This window comes from Protopterus annectens, chromosome 1.part0, assembly GCF_019279795.1.
Source record: "Protopterus annectens isolate FY-2018-M chromosome 1.part0, PAN1.0, whole genome shotgun sequence".
Classification (NCBI taxonomy): Eukaryota; Metazoa; Chordata; order Ceratodontiformes; family Protopteridae; genus Protopterus; species Protopterus annectens.
The window spans coordinates 139,976,016-139,995,764 of NC_056725.1; positions in this window are offsets into that span (position 1 = coordinate 139,976,016).

Here is a 19,749-nt window from a genome sequence, read left to right on the forward strand (position 1 = left end):
AAAAGTTTCATTGTACTTAATGTGTTGATAGTTTCCCACTGCTAGCTGGTTTCTTTGCATTAGCTCCGCTACACTCACCCTAGCTCAGCGCCCCACCCTGCCCCCAAATTCCTCCCACCCCTAGATGTGTTAAATTTATAGACACAACTGCCACTCCCTTAATTATAAAACCAATCAGCAATTGTTAGACCCACCCTAACCACAACACCCTCCCTATTTCTCTACTCTACCCTCATCTACTACCCTCCCACCCCCATTCTTAAACAATTGTAAGTTGCAAAACCTCTTCAATGCCTCTACAAGCCTTAACCCCACCTTTCAATTCAAAGCCCTCCTACCTTTTACCCATGCTGATAATTACGTATTTTATCACAGCTTATGAACATCTCTCCCTTCCAGGCTCCCACTACCCCAGATCACAGACCAATACTCATGCTCTTTCACATAACTTTAATCAGCCACTACTCCCCCCTCCCTTCCAACTCCCATATTACAATAACTCAACAGCTCATTCGAGTCAGTTATGTTAACCCTAGAACTAAACACTACTACAAACTATTATTGACACTTCAAAAACTAATAATCTATTCTCAAATTAACCTCACACTGGATGGGGACATCCACCCCAACCCAGGACCAACCCCATCAGAAGCATCCAACCCAATATGTAATATCCCCTCTAGCCTACAAAACTTAAACATCTCATCTACCTCTCTCCTAATCTGCCACCTAAACATCAGAAGCCTAAATAATAAAATCCACTGCCTGCATGCCCTCTTAGCAGTACACTCCCCAGATATACTATGTCTTACAGAAACCTGGCTTAAGCTATCCACCACTGACAATGAAGTTAGTCCTCCAGGTTACAATATAATACGACTAGACCGCAACTCAAAGAAGGGAGGCGGGGTAGCTGTCTTATATAAATCTTCAATTAATGTAACTATTTCCAACTCTCCACAAGTTCCTCAAGCTGATAAAGCTGAAATACTCTTTACAAAACTACAAATTAACCAGCATAAATCTATAAACATCGGCTGCATTTATATCCCACCTGGCAACAACACCAATATCATTGAAGACATTCTACAGTGGCTGTCCATAAACCCCCCACAAGAAACTATTGTTTTAGGTGACTTTAATATAGACTGGAACACCTGCTTCTCAGACTTCCCTACTACCCACATCAATCTATATGGTTTCTCCCAAGTCATAACCTCCACCACCAGAACTAGTACGCCCAATAACAAAGAAAGCATTGATTGGATTCTCATTAATAACCCTCCCCAAATGTATAAGGCAGGCACCCAACCTGAGGAAATAAGTGATCACCTCCTAACATATATACTCAGACAAAAAGTGATATCCCTCAAATACCTAGCTTCAGAACTATCAGGAACAATAAGAGCTTCAATCAAACCAAATTCCAATTAGAACTTCAAACATGTAACTGGAATAGACTAAAACTACTCCTACAAGATAAGGCAGTATCACACTAACTCCATATTTCTTACAATCCTTAACAATCATGCACCCAGCTGGACCATCAGAATAAAGAAAAAAGTAACACAATGGCTGTCCAAAGAAACTAGACAAAAAATCATGAATAGAAATAAATCCTGGTCATCCTGGAAAACCAATAAAAACCCTAAGGATCAACTAGTATATAAACAGCTAAGAAATGATACTAAGAAGTCTATAATGTTAGACAAAAAGACTATTACTGTAACCTGCAACATAAACATCAAAACTGACCACAAAACTTTTGGTCCAGCTTAAACAATCTTCTCCATCCAGGTAATACTACTACCCCTACCCCTGCGTCTATCCTCCAAAAACCTCCAGAAAATATTGCCAACACCTTCAACACCTTCTTTACGGAAACTATACAATCCCTTCCAACCAACTAGGCCCCAACAACCTAGACCCTATTAACCCCATATCCAATACCCACCCATCCTTTAACTTTCAACCTGTACCAACAGCATTTATCCGATCCTTAATCAGGAAACTGAAACCTACCACCCTTTCAGCAGACCTAGTCTAGGCTGAATATCTTCAAAAGGCTGCAAATGCAGTAGCGTATCCCATCTCAATATTAATTAACAGAACCATCTCTGAAGAATATATCCCCTCCATCTGGAAAATTTCCTATGTAATTCCTCTCCATAAAGGGAGAACAAGATAATCCAAGCGTTATAAGTACACCATAAAACAAGCAAAAAGGCGAACGCTGACACCACACTATGTAGCTTGAGAAACTGAAAACAATGAAGCAAACTCGTGCAAACCAGCAGGACTAAATAAAAACACTTTTAATAACAGTTGAGCGCTTTCATCTGTTACAATACAGGCTTCCTCAGAACAAAAAAACATTCTGAATTACAGCCCTTAAATAGATGTTTTGGCTCCAAAAATTTTAAAGCAACATACTCCACTAAAACTTTCTGCATAAACAATAAACAAAAACATTCCAAAATGAATAGGTAACAGAAATAAACAATTATATTATAAATACATATGTATCCTATAAAATGTAATACACAAATTCCTCTGAAATTCATATTTGTTAAAAACATATGTTTCTATAAAAACACTGACTCAACTTATTTATAAACAATTTGACACTAACGTATTTTGTATAGCAGAGGTTTAATAGACAGTGATTCATTCAAACCTGGGGGTGAGGCAGCATCAGTAAAAAGTTGCCACCACATTTCTCTATAAGACAACCAACTCTTATAGTCTCCCCCCCAGGGTCTATTTGAACAAGGTCAATAATACTAAAAGTGAATTTGTGTTCAGAACCCTCTTGTTTTATGTGCTTATATAGGGCATTCTTCTCATCTCTCTTTCTAATAGAGTAAAAATGACCGCATATTCTTTTGTTCAGCTGTCTCTCAGTCTTCCCAATGTAGAAAGCGGGACAAGCTGAACATAATGCGATATATATGACAAGTTTAGTAGTACAATAACCTGCCTTGAATCTAATAGAGGTGTTGGTAGTGTTGCTTAACCTAGTGCCTTGACTGTTGTTAATAGCAAAGCACCAGTTGCATCTACCACACTTCTGTGTAGGTTTAGAAGTGTTAGAAGTCAGAAACATCGTATTTTCTAACAACCTTTTCAAGTTCATACCCATTTTATTTACAAAGTGGGGTTTATCACCTAAAATGTTGTATATAGAAGCATCCGCCATAATAATAAACCAACTTTTATTAACCAATTGCCTCATCTTATAACTACAAGGACCATATTCGATTACACAAGCTTTGTTTAAATCACTACGACTAACTCTAGCAAGGGAAACAACATTATTACCTTGAGAATTCATTCCTAACAAAGGTGTGTACCTAGAACCCCAGCCTTGAATAACCTGCTTACTTACATTTTGCATCATACCAAGGTCATAACCTCTATCACTGAACATAGCCGTAATATACTCCACTTCAGCTATCATATCTATGTAGTCTGAAGTCATTCTAACTGCTCTAATCAACTGTCCCTTATAGATGTTCCTTAAAAGACTTTTTGGGTGATTACTAGAATATTCAAGATAGTTGTTAGAAAAAGTAGGTTTCCTGTATATTCTAGATTTTAAACCCAAAATTAGCCGGAGAGACAAGGGTGTCAAGGTATGCCAGACCATCATGACTGAATGCGTGTGTAAATTTCAAATAAGAACTACTGGTGTTAATGAATTCTATAAATTCAGTCAATGTCTCAGTGTCACCATCCCATAATATATATATATCGTCAAGGTAGCGAGTGTAATATTTGATGTGAAGATAGAAGTCACTGGTGAACACTACAGACTCCTCCCAGTCGAGCATGACCATATTAGCAAAAATGGGAGCACACGCAGCACCCATAGCTACACCCTTAGTTTGTTTAAAAATCTCTCCTTCAAAAAAGATGAAATTGTTGTCCAATACCATACTCATCATATCTGTAATCAACCATATCTGATCCCAATCCAACCCTGCATATTTAGTAATACTACGATTAAATGCTTCTAACCCCTCACTTTTGGGGATGCAGGAGAAAAGGTCTATGACATAAATAGTTACGTATAACAAATCTTTTTTATATAAATGTGTAGGAAAATAAGCTAAAAAATACCAAGAATCCTTGGCAAGATGAAATACCTTTTCGTACACATGTTTCAAAGTATGGTCAATGACCACACCCAAAGGGAATGTTTTAGATCTGCTGCCAGAAACAATTGGTCTAAAAGGCGGGTCAGACACATTCTTATGAACTTTGGGGATGCAAACTAGCTTGGCTAACACAGGAAATTCCACTTTGACAAAGCTGTAAGTATCCAAACTAATTCGCCTGTCTATAAGAAAGTCCTCGAGGTGACAATCAATTTTTCTATAGGCTATATTAAGTTCATTAACAGATATGATCTCATAACTGTCAGTAGAATGTAAAATATCATTAAGTTTAGAGGTATATGTAAGTTGATCAAAAAGAACTAAACCCCCACCCTTGTCAGGTTTCATCACCCTTATTGATCTATTCTTCCTCAACATTTGTAGGGTGTCCTGTTCTTCTCTAGATGAATTATGTTCCATTCTCCTAAACTTATTTTTGTTGTTAAGCTCATAAATCTGCTTAACAATACATTTTTCAAATAAACCAATCGTTGGATGGCATGGGGGTATAAAGGTACTTTTCTTTTTCAGGATTTTACAGTCATTATTAGAGCCAGTAACATTATTAATGGGATTATTAAACATTACTGCCAAGTTTAATTTCCTAGTATACAATTTAACTTGACAAATATTATCAACCACATCAAATTTAGTAGTTGGTATATATTTCAAGCCCTTAGAAAGTAAATTAAAATAAGACATATCGAGCTCAACATCATCTCAACAAGTTTCTCAAGCTACATAGTGTGGTGTCAGCATTCGCCTTTTTGCTCTCCATAAAGGGGGTAACTCCACTGATCTATCAAATTACCGGCCCATCGCCATTCTGTCCCCTCTGTCTAAAATTATGGAAAAATGTATCCACAAGCAACTCCTTCATTACCTCAATTTGCACAATCTCCTAGCTCCCTCCCAGCATGGATTTAGACCCCACCATAGTACCACTACAGCCCTTCTATCCTTCTGTCAGACAATACATCAAATCCATAATAATAATAATATGCTCTCCTCTGCTGTCTTTCTTGACCTATCTAAGGCATTTGATATGGTAAACCACCAGCTACTCATTCAAACACTAAAACCTCTTGCCATAGACAGCCTAGCAATATGCTGGTTTCAGTCCTACCTAAGTGGCAGACAACAAGCTGTGCTATGGAGGGATAGCCTTTCTTCCCTACTGACAGTCACCCTTGGAGTTCCTCAAGTGTCTATACTAGGACCTCTCCTATTTTCCATCTTCATTAATGATCTTCATACAGTCATCCCCAAAGTAATATGCAGATGACTCTACCCTATTCTGTTCTGCCACCTCCCCATTAGACCTGCAGACCTTAACCCAAAATACTTTCAATGTAGTAGAAAACTGGCTCACTGACAGGCGTCTTCTATTGAATCCAAATAAAACAAAACTGCTACTCTTCACCCCCACCCAGAAAGCTACATCATTTACCATAACATCTAATAATGGCACAATAATTTCACCAGAAAGTAATACAAAACTATTAGGTGTAATTGTTGACTATAACCTTAAGTTTGATGCTCACATCGACAAAACCATTAAAACAGTCAACAAAAAGCTAGGATCTCTACATAGAATTAAGGCATTTCTAACCCCAACTGCTAGGACAGTTATTTCCCGAACACATTTACTTTCAACCCTTCTTTATATGCCTCCCCAATCTATACAAACCTGAGTAAATCTGTCCTCAATAAACTCAATAGCTGCTACAGCACCATAGCCACATTTGCCACAGGCTCAGCATATAGAACCCACCACTGTATTAACCTACGATCTCTAGGCTGGCTAGAGTTTCCCCTCTCAAATCCAGTATAGTCAATTAATAATAGCCCACAAAGTCCTCCATCAGCCCGAAAGCACACCCATACTCAAAAATATAATTACCCCTTACAGTAACCTAAAATCTCTCCGGTCTTCTGACAAAATACTGTAACAAACTGTTAAATCTAAAAACTCAGCAGGTGACTCATTGTTTTGCAACTCTGTTGGAACAATCTGGAATCGGCTCCCTGCCAAACTTACAGCAAACCAGACTATTAACAATTTAAAACATCTCTCAAAAAATTCCTAAAAAGTCACTGGCTGTGCCCCTGTACCAACCCTGACTAACCAGCTTAACACTCTGTTCACTACCTGGCTATCTGTAAAATAGTGTTTCAGACTTAGTCTCATTCTCATATGTATTGTACTACTGAATGACATGCTACCTTTTTCAGCCTTGTACCACTAAAAATGTTTAAGCTCAAACAAGAAAACTACAATGTTAAGTTTAAGTATGTATGTATGTATTCCAAGTATGCATATAATCCTATAATTCTGTACTGGTATCTTCGTGACTGAATAAAACTGCTACTGTTTAACTCTTATGTAACTATCCACATGTGGAACTTTTCTCCCCGGGCCTCTGCTGCAAATGGACCTGTGTCCAGTCGGACTAACCCGGTTAACAAATATAAAATAAATAAAAATAAATATAGGGCTATTCTGATTTGTCCATATGTTGAGTTCATCTAGGTGACTAGTTACGGCTATTATATTCTTAACTGATGCAAAAAGTGTCTTGAATTTATCCTCATCTACATATTTAGAAGTCCAGAATTTTGTTGTTCTTATGGTTGTTGGGAAAGGTAAAAGGTATAAAATGAAATAGTAACTGTCCCAAGACAGAGCCCTAGGGCACATCTAGGTACAATGATGACTACAAAATTTGTTTACAAATTGCCACCTCCTTCTGCTTTCTCTCCCCCCACTAGTTGGCTAGCTATCTTATGAGGAAATAATTTATTTAATTAGCTATCAAGCTGTCAACAATCCCATTATGCAGCAGTGTATCAAAATCTTTAGCTAAATATAAGTAAACCACTATTGGTGATAAACCATTGTCAAGCACTTTGCTGACTGTTTTATAGAAGTCAATAAGACTTGTCAAGGTAGATCTACTTTTCAAATATCCATGTAGAAAAATTGTAACTGTCTAGTATAATTATTATCCCATTTTAACATTTCTACAAAGTAGTGTTAAAAGCGGAGCACTTTGTAATAATAGATGTTAGGCTTATAGATATATAGTTATGCAGCATATAAGCACTTCATCCTTCATGAATAAGGACTGCAAATGATTTTCTTATTCTTCAAGGACTTCATTGTTTGCAGTTAAAGAATTAAAGTATATAGAGAGGGTCAACATGGGTGTTCCAGATCATACAGACTACAGGTACTGGCATATAGTCTGGGATAATGCTAGAGATATCTAGTTTTTGTAGAAAGTATGTCTTATCATTTCATGTGCTATTATAGTGTGCTTACATTGTTTCTAAAACAGTACATACTTTTTTTTTTTGTAGAGGTCATTAGAGCTAGTAGATTTAACAGTAAATCCGTCATTAAAATATTACCCACACTGCAAGTGTTCTGTATACACCATTTGCATCACTGTGAACACTAGAAATTTTTTGTTTAAGTCTTTCCTTATTAGTGTCTCAAGACTTTTGTTTCAAAAAGGAGACAACCTGAAGTTCAACTTTTTTATTTGCTGGCCATGAAGGAGAATGACTTATGGCATAACTAGGATAGGCTCAAGTGAAGTGCCAAGAATGATGCCATACTATGGATAGCCTGTAGTATCCATGCCTAAAAACAATTAGGATCAGACCTTTAAAGTGGCCACAATCTAGAGGGGCTAAAGTACCATGACAGATAAGGCAAGGCTGATAGTCTAAGTGCCACTGGCAGGATAAAAATCACAGGAAAATAAATGGCAGGGTACTGAGTAATTTTGGAAAGAACAGAATGGTTGTGAAAATATTAATTTAACCACTAATTATGTAGCATTTTAGATGATAAAATTTTCAAAGATATTTATTTTTGTATAATTCTGAAATGTATGTCAGTGTTTAAACCTTTATAAAGAATCCATTAGTTTGGATTTTGATAATTATTTGATGGATTTATTGACTGGTTGATTTAATCGTGTTAATTGAGGTAGAATTCTGACTTAGCTGGACTGTTTTCAGTATCAACCTGTGTCCAATTCAGTCAAATGAGTTATACATTCATTTTGGAAGCATCAGAATATCTTAAGACATACGAAATATAAATGTGTCAATAGTCAAATCAAAGAGGTTAAAGCATTGTATACAGAGTTGCACAGAGACAATGCAATAGCTGACAATTTCTGGTAGAGAAAACAAATGTCCCCTCCTTTAACTTTCATTTCCTTCCCCTCCCCCCTTTTTTATATTCTCTAACCTTTTCACTACTGAATCAATACACTAAAATAAACACATTTTTTTTTTGTCGGAGGGTAAGTTTTATGTAGGAATTGGGAAAGGTTAGCATACTGACTTATGGCATTGTTTTTAAAGCATTCATGGAAGGCATCTTTGTTATTTTTTATGGTTTGGTTTTATGCTCTTATCATACCTCTCAGCTGTACAGATTTTCACAGAATGTCCAGATTTTTGCTTCATATGTTTGGCCTGTTACTCATAAAAGAGTGGTTTTCTGGAAAACCATTGCCAAATCTTTAAGGACTGAAGACAGAAAATAATGCCAGACATCTGAGATTCAGACTTCATACCCTTCAGAAAATTCATGCTAATGAAAAACCTGTTATTCTATCAACTTTCTAAGTTTGTAAGAGCAATATTTAAAAACGGTTCCTATTTTCTGGCCTCTGTCCCCATTATTTATTGGCTTTGTCCCAATATCTTGTTCTAAAAGGTTGAGACCTATGGCTCATATGCCTCAGAGATGGCTTATATTGTTATTTTTTTTCAGTGTAGTCATCCTAAGAAAGTGCAAGTAAAATGTGGAAATAGGAAAATCAGCTCATGTATAATTTGTTATAAAATTGTAAATTTTAGTAGTATCCTGTTATATTTCCTCTGAATCATGTAATAATTGGAGGTTAAATCCAATAGACAACTCCCTTTGTAAAGGTATTATTAAATGTTCAGGCGTTAAACTAAAACTGCTGAGTTTTCTGTCTTAACATGTCCAGAGTTTTGCTTATTATTTTCTCCAGTACAGAGTCTACATGCAGAATTACAGTTATGTTCCTAACTGAATTGCATGAGCAACTGAGACTTGTTAAGGACTTGTGTGTTATACAAAGATCTTAGGCAATGGTTCATAAATGTGGAGACATGTAGGTCAAATGAGAGCTAGAGTCAAAGAAAATGAACTAGTCAATGAACATGAAAATTATATGAAAGGTTCAGCAAACACTGTGGCATTCCTATGTGTTATTAGAAACAGATGACACAGGTGTGAAAGTTGCAGTTAATTAAAAAATGTGCTTGTGTTGAGAGATGTTCTTTAAATTTTTCCCTCATTGTTTAGTCCTAGAAAGGCTGGCAATATTTTCAGTGCTCACAAAAAAACAGTTTATCTCTTCCTCAGCAACATTACTAACAATCTTTTGTACCTTACATGAACCCCACTACCCCATGTGCTCAGATATTCTCAGCATTCAATCAATAACAACCTGGGTTATTTCATACAGTATATGCCCCTTTTTAAGACTAGCAAGTAAACATGTGGCTTAAAAAGTTACTGTGTTAGGGAGAAACATGTTTATCTCCATGCCCCTAAGGCATATTTTAAGGGGGTCACTGGTTAACAGCCACTTTCATAACCTCTGGTATAAAATATTATTATTCCTCTACTCCAAAACATTAGCAAATACAGACTTATTTCCTGTTTTACAATCACTTTGTAAAATACTAGAAAGGGCAGCATCTAATCAGTACTTAATTACCTACTTTAACAGTTATGGGATATTTTACCTCTTTCTGTGGTACAGCGAATTAAAGCCCTGTCTACGATCTAGATCACCAAAGTTGAAGTAGCAACTTAGGCAATGGAACAGGCAGACATGGAGGGTATAAGCAAGTGGCTGATGCCAGCTTGTCTATCCTGAGGGGAGAGAGGTGGTTTCATTCAATTGATGATCACCATGCAAGCAGAGGCTTGCCCACTGAACTGAAAAATGGCCAAGACCAGGGACATGGGCTTCCCCATCTTAAGGCAATGACGGTGGCCCTCCGTGTGTGAGTGAAGCCACACACATGAATAGGAGGGAACTGGGGCCCCCAGACATACTGCTACTTAAGCCACTACTCATGCCAACCACTAGAGGTAAATAAGCAAAGACACTGGCATTCATACCACAGACTTTTTAATACAATTTAGCGCTTTCGTCAGGCGTTCGCCACAAGACTTCTTCAGAATAAAACCAATAATTGTCCAAATCCATTTAAAGAAGAAACAACTGAACTCATGTGATCAAAATGCGATATAGTATTGGTTAAAAACACATGAAAACAAAACGTCACAGTGCTTCTAAATATATATTATAAATGAAAAAGTCATGCTTAGGTAGACATTTTTAAGAATTCAAAACCCCATCCCCCTTAACATAGTAAAATAAAATGACGCTTACGATTCGTTACAACATTCATAGACAGTTTAAAAATATTGTTTTTGTCTTATAATGTTTATGGCACTATGCTAAACATGAAATTCAGACTTCAGTTTGAGATAACTCGAAACTGACACTGTTGCATTTAACCCAGGTGTATTTGTAGCATTGCTTCTAAGCTGCCAGAGCAATTCCTCATATTCCAGGAATAGCTCCATTGGCCCTCCCCAACTGTTTTCAGTATGTACTTGTTCTAGCACAGCAAACTTAAAATTGTGTTGTGGATGTTCCCCTATATGTTTGGCCAGTGCATTATTACCATTGCCCTTCTTAATGTCGTAAACATGCTGGTAAATATGTTTGTTCAATGCGTTAATAGTTTTTCCTATATAGAAGCAATTACATACCTGACAAATTGCAATATAAACAAGGCATTTACTTTGGCAATTAAAGGTTTTTGACAAATAGACTTTACCATAACCACTGATGTGGATGACATTAGTCTCTAAAATAAAAGGACATTGTGAACAATGTCCACATTTACACATATGTCCCTCCCTTTTAACTGAACAATTACGTTCTAATAGACTCTTTACACTTATGTCCCTCCTGTACAATACAAGTTTTTTCCTGGAATCTTGATTTACACGATTCGTCAGTAGTAAATATTGTCCAGTTGTTGTACAAAATTTCCCTAATATTGTAGTAGAAGGGGTTAAAAGTAAGAATCATGGCATCAAGTGGTAGTCATGACTTCCCTAGTGTCTATAGCCAATGTCCCAGTATTATTAGTGGGAAGAGTATCCAAGGAAGTTCCCAGAAGTGGAAAAAAGTGACCACTGTTCCTTTTTGCTATTACTTCATTCAAGATAGAATCAACAAAGGTGTCAGGGTAACCCCTTCTGTTAAACATTCCCTTCAGCTGATCTATCTCTTGTAGGAACAATGCACAGTCACTTATCATCCTTGCTAATCGTACACCTTGTCCTTTTACCAGGGATTTTTTCTGATGTACAGGATGACAACTGTCAAAGTGTAGCAGGGTATTGGAATATGTGGGTTTTCTGTACAACATAGAGGTAAACCTATGGTTCTGTAAGTCCTTACTTATAGTGATGTCCAAAAAGTTGATAGACTCCCAATTCTATTCCATAGTGAATTTAAGGAAGTCTGTACTTGAGTTCTGGAAAGAATTGCTCCAGCCGTTCTTCTGTCACTTCCCAAACAATTAACAGATCGTCAAGGTATCTCCCATAAAATCTACAATGCCTGAAGAGGTCATTCTCAAACACTGTAGTCAATTCCCACTGAGTCAAAACAATATTCGCAAATAGGGGGGCACAAGCCCCCCCCCACATTGCGACTCCTATTTTTTGCTTGAATAACTGGTTTTCAAACGTGATAAAATTGTTTTGTAAAATCAACTCCATAAGTGTCCTAAACATCAAGATCCTAGAATGCCTCAATGATGTGGAAGTGCACAAATATTCATAAAACATATCAATGCCTTCATGATGGGGTATAACTGTAAAAAGATCTTTGATATCCATAGTAATGAATATCAAATTGTCACTATACAGATTACCCTGAATTTTCTTAAGGCAGTCCCACAAATCCTTTAACACATGGTTGTGTTGATCCAGTTTGTGTTTTAAATTATGATGAATAAATGTAGCTAGATTAAAAGTTTTAGAGGCTTTTGCGTCCACAATCGATCTAAAACGGGGGGTTCTCAATACTTTTATGCAACTTGGGGATGCCGAAAATTGCAGGAATTCATGGATATTTCTGTGTGAGGAAGTTATGTTCGTTAATAGAAATTTGCTAGTTCAACAAGTCATATAAACACATATCTATATTCCTATAACAGATGTTGTTAGTTTCTAGAAATTTCTTCGTATGAATCAGTATACAAAATGTGTTAACATTGTTTATATATACCTTGCTTGATTCATAATGAGTAAACCCCCACCCTTGTCCCGTTTCATAACTCTAATGGAACTACTGTCTCTAATCATTTTTAACAAATCAACTTCAGTTTCTGACAAATTGTGTATAACTTCCCTTCTTTTTCCATGGTATAACATACGAATTCGTTCCATACAGAGGTTTTCAAAAACATGCAAAGTTGGATGCAAGGGTGGGTTAAAAATACTGTTTTTTCTACAATCTCCTGAGCTACTAAAAATATTCGTGTCGTCATTGTTAAAGTACATTCTAAAATTTAGCTTCCTTACAAACAACTTAAATTCAAGTAAAGCACTGTCAACCCTAGGTGTACTAGTGGGTACAAAATTCAGTCCTTTTTGAAAAAAATTGGCCCATGATGCATCAACTTCCAGTTCACAGAAGTTGTAAATCTTAAAATCTCCAGCCTCATTTGTAATAATGTCACACATTAATCCTGTGTCACCCCCTACCAACTATTCGGCATCCCTCTCCCCCTCCCCCTGTATGGTCTGCCTCTGTTGTAGTGGTTCTGGAAATTGCCGTTCCCAGCCCTCTCCTAATAGTGTTGTTGTTGTTGGTCCTGGAGATGCTCTGATCTCCTCAAAGGTACCTCTAAAGGGACTGCCTGTTCATTTAACTCACTCATATTATCATCTACCATACTAGGGTCCACCAAAACATGACTAGTCCCCTCCCTTTGTTCAAAATCCATGTTATTATTGTTGGGTAAGGGATATGCCATCCCTCGCTCGTAATCTACTCTATCCCTTTACAATTTTTTACCTTTTTTATTTTTTAACACAATCATAGCTTTGTCAGTATTAACTAACACAGCATTATATTAATTGATTTTAGTCTGAAACAATAAATCATTATATAAGCCTTCATTAATAACATCAATCTTTGTTTTCAAATCATTCATTTTTTTGTTGCTGTCTCTAATGAGTACATCGAGTAACTCACAACCATGTCTATTAAACATAGTAAGTAATTTGTTGTGTAACTCTGATCCAGCAAAGGTACTTGTAGGAAATTTCCAAGTCCTCAGTCCCTTCGGTATCTGTTGTCAACGAACACATTCCTTTAAGTAACAGTTCTCAACTTGAAGCTTGCGTAGCTTCGTTACTTCTTTTTCAAATCCCCTAATTTGTTGGTCTACAGTTCCACGGCCTGTTCTGTTGTTATCCAACCCAAAATCGCACTGTGAACCACTGGTAATCCATTCCGAAAAGGAAAGAACTGAGGTAGCGTTCGTGACGTTACCTCCATTGTTGTTGTTTCTGCCTCTTGCAGTGTCATAGCCAGTAGACGAGCCGCTCGCTTGTGTTACCATAGAAATAGGGCTTCCCTGCCCTGGAGGAATAGAGGCACTCATAGAACCACTCGCAACCTGTGAAAAGTGAACAGGTTGTGCTAAATTTGTAGCTAACCCCGATAGGTTCTTTCTGAGATCTGTAACCTGTACAGTCAGCACCTCGATCACTGCTGACAAGTTCCCGATTGAAGTAGTCAGCTCATGTATCTATGTATGTAGCTTAATTTTATTTCACTATGTTAAGGGGGGTGGGGGTTTGAATTCTTAAAACGTCCACCTAAGCATTCATATGACTTTTTCATTTATAATATGTATTTAGAAGCACTGTGACATTTTGTTTTCATGTGTTTTTTACCAATACTATATTGCATTTTGATCACGTGAGTTCAGTTGTTTCTTATTTAAATGGATTTGGACAATTATTGGTTTTATTCTGAAGAATTCTTGTGGTGAACGCCTGACAAAAGCGCTAAATTGTATTAAAAAGTCTGTGGTTTGATTGCCAGTGCCTTTGCTTACTTACTTCTTAGTGTTCTTATACAACCACTAGAGGTGAGATCAGAGCCTAATTAGAAACAGCCCTTATGCTGGGATGATGGTGAGTGCACAAACCACCTCCATAGCTGCCTAGGTGATGGCCCCTCCTGTCATTTCTCGCCTCTAGGCTGGAGATACCCAGTATAGGCCAAGTGAAAGGTCGCAAGACCAATAGGAACAGGCTCAACAGCTCACAGGTGAGGCAAAAATTATATAAAAATTAGTTAAGGGCTGCTTAATATTTTTTCTGAACTCAATATTACCACAGTCATGTGGCTTCAAAGCTAGATCCTTTCAGGTGGAGGTCAATCAAAATCTCTCTCTCTCTTCCTCTTGCATGCAGTATCATTTAATACATAAGTTTATCAAGCTCCAGTCATGGCCTCATTATTATTTGCAACCTTTATTAATGCTTTTGAGGTGACCATTCTTTCATCTCAGCAGTACTCTATGCAGGTGACAAGGACATCTGGTCCACTGCAGAATCACCTGAATCTATTTGCAAAACACTAGCCACTGACTTTGTAAGATAAACTGAGCATGACTTTTAGTGTGAAAGAGTATCAGTGTTTTCTGGTATCAACAAGGGACTTTGTAGCATAACAGTTAACTGGGATGTTAAATATCCAAATGGTAGATTGCTGGAATCAGTGCAATAACTCAAATTATTTGGTGTCTGTGAATACTAAAATTTATCGCACTGTATAAATGTAGACTACAACCCTGAGAAACAGGTAGGCTTCTAGGTACATGTTTTGAAATATTAGATTCATCTGACAAGGCTAGAGTTTCAAAAGAGATACTATTACACTAGTTACAATACTGTCTACCCATTACTGATGAAAGCTACAATTCTAGTTGTTTTAGAATTCAAATGTCAATGAACAAAACGTACAGAGCCATGGAACATTTCCTGCAACCAGTGCACCACTTCAGCATGTTAGACTAAAACAAAAAAAATAAATAAATAAAACAAGCTTAGTCTAACATAAATGTTAAAACCAACAAGAACTAAAATGAACATCAAAAACATGAACTTGGGATAATCTTTTCATATATATTAAGTGATTTCTGTCTTCCAGTGTGCAAAACCTTCTTCCAAATAAGTTAGCAGAACATATATCTTGAAAGCAAACTGATTAAAATCATGTAACCTGAGCTAGCCAATCAAACACAACATTTTCATTCCTGTCTACTGAAACAAAATTAATACTGATAAAGCAAACAATGTATGCTAAAATACACAAAGACTTTAAAACCTATTAAGGTATAAGGTTACTTTAGAAGCCTCACCTGTAGTGTGTTTCTGTTAGTGATGCGATCATTGAGTTCTGGTGGAAAACCTGCACCTAGTACAAACTATCACGTAAATTCTTTCTATTCTAAAATGTTTTCTTTGTCACAGCACTTAAATCTGATGCAACACAGGTTACAACCTAAAACAAAAACTGTTAAAATTACTGCAAACAGTAGAATATCTGTATAAAGCATTTGTAGCACAGCTTTAATTTTATAACGTACAGTTATTATATATGCACTGTGAGAGATTTATTGTGTTCTTCCACACAGAAAACTTTGCAAGCAGTGTAGGTGGCAGACATACAACTTTAGAAAAGCTACAATTAAAATAGCCTGTTGTACCAAAACTCTAAATGAGGCAAAATGAATAAAGGGATGCTTTAAATATAGTGACAGTACTTGCAAAGACCACAAGGGCCACTCATTAGGAGAACTACTTTAAACATGAGTATCATTTTCCAGTGGCCCACTTATATGATATCACCTTTTATAAGTAGAAACTGCATTCTGTCAAAGTGTTCTGTAAGACCAAAGTTACATTTTATAATATTCTAATTCTCATACATAATGTTTTTGTGTACTTTAAATCAACACTAATAAGCTAGAGTGCAACCTTTTCAAACATTATTTTCTCTCTTTACGCCTTCTTTACTCACGATGCCTGCTGACCATCAGACCCTCTTTCAGTCAATGGGCCCATTTGATCCCCATCACTAAGGTGAGAGTCAACTGTAAGGGGCCACCATTTAGGCAGACACCAGGAAAAGTTTGGAATTTTTGTATGCTGCCCCGTCCCACAAACATACAAAGCAAAGAATCTAGGGCAGAAAGTGAATAGTCTGCAGTAAAGGATGTCACCCCCATTTCCACAAAAGTTTTTTCCTTCTCAGCCAGCTCTGACCCTCCGCTTGAAGCACTACTGGTGGTAGTAGTGTCCACAAGGGAAATCACACCACTCAGTCTGCTCCTGGGTATGTGCATCCCTCCCCATCATCTGGGGGATATGAACAGGCCATGATCCTTCACTTCTCCACTTTTCCTGCCTGGTTGGCTCCTCAGGTGCTGGGCCTGCTAAGCAAACTCTGGTCAACTTGGCCACAGATAGAGCTTCAGCAGTCTGTATCACAGAGCCAGGCTAGTATGTTGAAAGTCTTTGCTGTATACGTTGTAAGTTCATTCCGTAAACATGATATACTCCACTTGTGATTTGATCATTTTACATTTTAGTAAAGTGTTCCAATATGGAAAGCCATTCTGAAGAAGTCTGTATCACAGATTTACAGTAATCAAATATATTACCTTTGGCTTTGGGAAAGAAAGCTTTAATAAAATGCTGCAGCTTCTTTGTAGTATTCTTTACATGAAACACTGCTCCACACTTTCTTATTTGCTGAATATGAAACCAGAAATACAAGACCTGCTGTCACCTTGCAGCAACAACTTTTTTGACCCAGCATTGTTACTTCTTAGGATTTTATAACAGAACATTTTGCATGTGGGCCCCTAAGTAGTGCAGTGCACCTTCCATTAACAAAATAAGTACCCTAACATTTAATAAGTTTAAATCACACCTGAGAGGCCAGTGCCTTGCTGAGACATTTTATGTCTGTCCTGGTATTACATTATAATGTTACTACTGAAGATTAGACCATCCTTCGATGCAGTAGCATTTTTCTAGATTACAGAAAAAATTATATATTTTTAGTCAAAATGCTCAAACTCTTAGGACAGGGAGATATGGGTAAGGACTGGAATATGTATAAAACTCTGAACAATATAAATCCGGTGACTTGTTACTCAGTCTTCAAATGTTATAAAGTGGTCAGAATACGGTATTGCCAATTTGTTTAGTGTATATATGATATTTTAAGGTTAAGTGGGGAAACTAATTCATAGAATGAGCAGACAGGACATCCTAATACTTTTGTGGCTTAAAGTTTGTTATCTAGGCAAAGAAATGTGTGGCAAATGGGATGCCCAGAAGTAAAAAGGAATGAATATGCTAAGAGTAAATACCATCTGTTTGAACTGCAGTCATGTGAATTTATTGCCAATTCTAGCAATGCAATCATAGGTTCATAGGTAGGTACTAAGCTATCTGCCCTAGGGCATTTATAAACCTAGCCGGAATGTGTTGGCTTTCGCCTCCCTTTTAGATTAGATTCCTGAGCCTCTGTCCAGCAGGGCCATAGAATTGATCCCAGGGGTAAATTTACGATTTCCCATCCACTCATCAAGATTTCTTTTGAAGAGGGTCAGTGAGGGACTTTGCCTAACATGGACTGGGATTCTATTCCAGAGCGAGGGAAGCCTCTGGGATATGAATCTATCCCTCCAGCATGTTCTATTTATTGTTGTGCTGAGGATTAAATCCCTGGAGCATGTAGCTCTAATGGATTTGGTTTTCTTGAGGTGAAGCATGTCCATTAATTCCAGGTTAGACATGGCCTTGTACGTCAGGCAGAGATCATCTCTGAGTAGGCGGTAAGCAAATGAGTATAGCTGGAGTTTCTTTAGTTGAGCTGCATAGGGCATCTGTTTGAGGCCCACGATCCTCTTGGTGAGGTACTTTTGAGGTCTCTCCAGCTGTTCCAGGTGTCGGGTAAGGTACATCCCAAATGGGGCATTGCACTCAATCATGGGCCTGATGAGCGATGAGCAGAGAGGCACAATGACCTCTCTTGATCTAGATGTGAACCCTTTTGTGATTAGGTGGCTATATAGAAGGTTTTTCTAACCACTTTGGTAATGTGATTATCAAAGGAGAGGTTACTATCTACTTGGGTCCCCAGATCCCTAATTACATCTTCCGTGTTTAGTGGATTACCTCCTATGTGGTAGTTTGTGGGCACTTTGTTTTTCCCAAAGGGGATGACTATGCACTTTTTGGCATTTAGCTTGAGGCCATGGTTCTGACACCAGGTATCTGTCTCTGGAAGACCCTTCTGGAGTATGCTTGTGTCAGCCAGAGAGTCGATTATGGCTCCAAGTTCGCAATCATCTGCGAACTTGGTCAGCCACAGTCCTCCCGTGCTTGCCTGTACCTCAGAGAAGTATATACTGAACAAGAGGGGTCCCAATACTGAGCCCTGTGGGATGCCACTTGTAACTGGTTTGGAGTCGGACATGGCACCCATAACTCTGACCATGTGAGTTCTATCCCTGAGCCAGTTTGCAACCCATCTCATGACATATGGGTTGATATTTAAGCTGGTAAGCTTATTTTATAATGCCAGAGTGGGGTATTGTGTCGAAGGCCTTTGCGAGGTCCAGGTAGGGTGTGTGGACTACCTTTCCCTCATCTATGACTTTGGTAACTGTTTCAAATAAGTCAACTAGGTTTAAGAGGCAAGATCTGCCTTTAACAAAGCTGAATTGGGTAGGGTCCAGGGTCTGGAGGTTCCCAATGTCTTTGTTTATGAGATCCATGATGATGCACTCCATAGCCTTGCAGACCATGCTAGTCAGGCTTATAGGGTGATAGTTGCTGGGATCAGTTGTGGCACCACCTTTGTGGAGCGGGATAACTGTTGCTGTATGCCATTCTTTGAGAACATATCCTGTAGTAAGGCTGAGTTGTAACAGTGAGTTTATGTGATGGTTTAGTTCTTTTTGGAGCTCGTATAAGACGCAGCCCGGGATACCATCCGGTCCCATTGATGCTGTTTTTTTTACTTTGGAAAAGGCTGCTTTCACCTGTGTGTCTGTGATGTCTGGGGGACTACATTCTTCTGGGATAGACACTGGCCCTTTTGGGGGGGAAGGGAGGGTAAAGTTTGCACTGAACCTGTCCCCCAGGATGTTGGCAATGTCAGTGGGTTCGGTGTATTTTATGCCATTCTGCACCAACTCAGAGCAGATCTGAGAGTTGCCACCTAGACTCTTAACGTAGCTAAAGAAGACCTTGTGATTTTCTTTAGAGTCTTTGGCGATTTTTCTTTCGAAGCTAGCCTTCGATGATTTAATGAGGGAATGTAGTTTCATGCCAATACTGATCAGGGATGCCTTCCCTTTTTGGGATTTTGCTCTATCATGTAATAGTTTC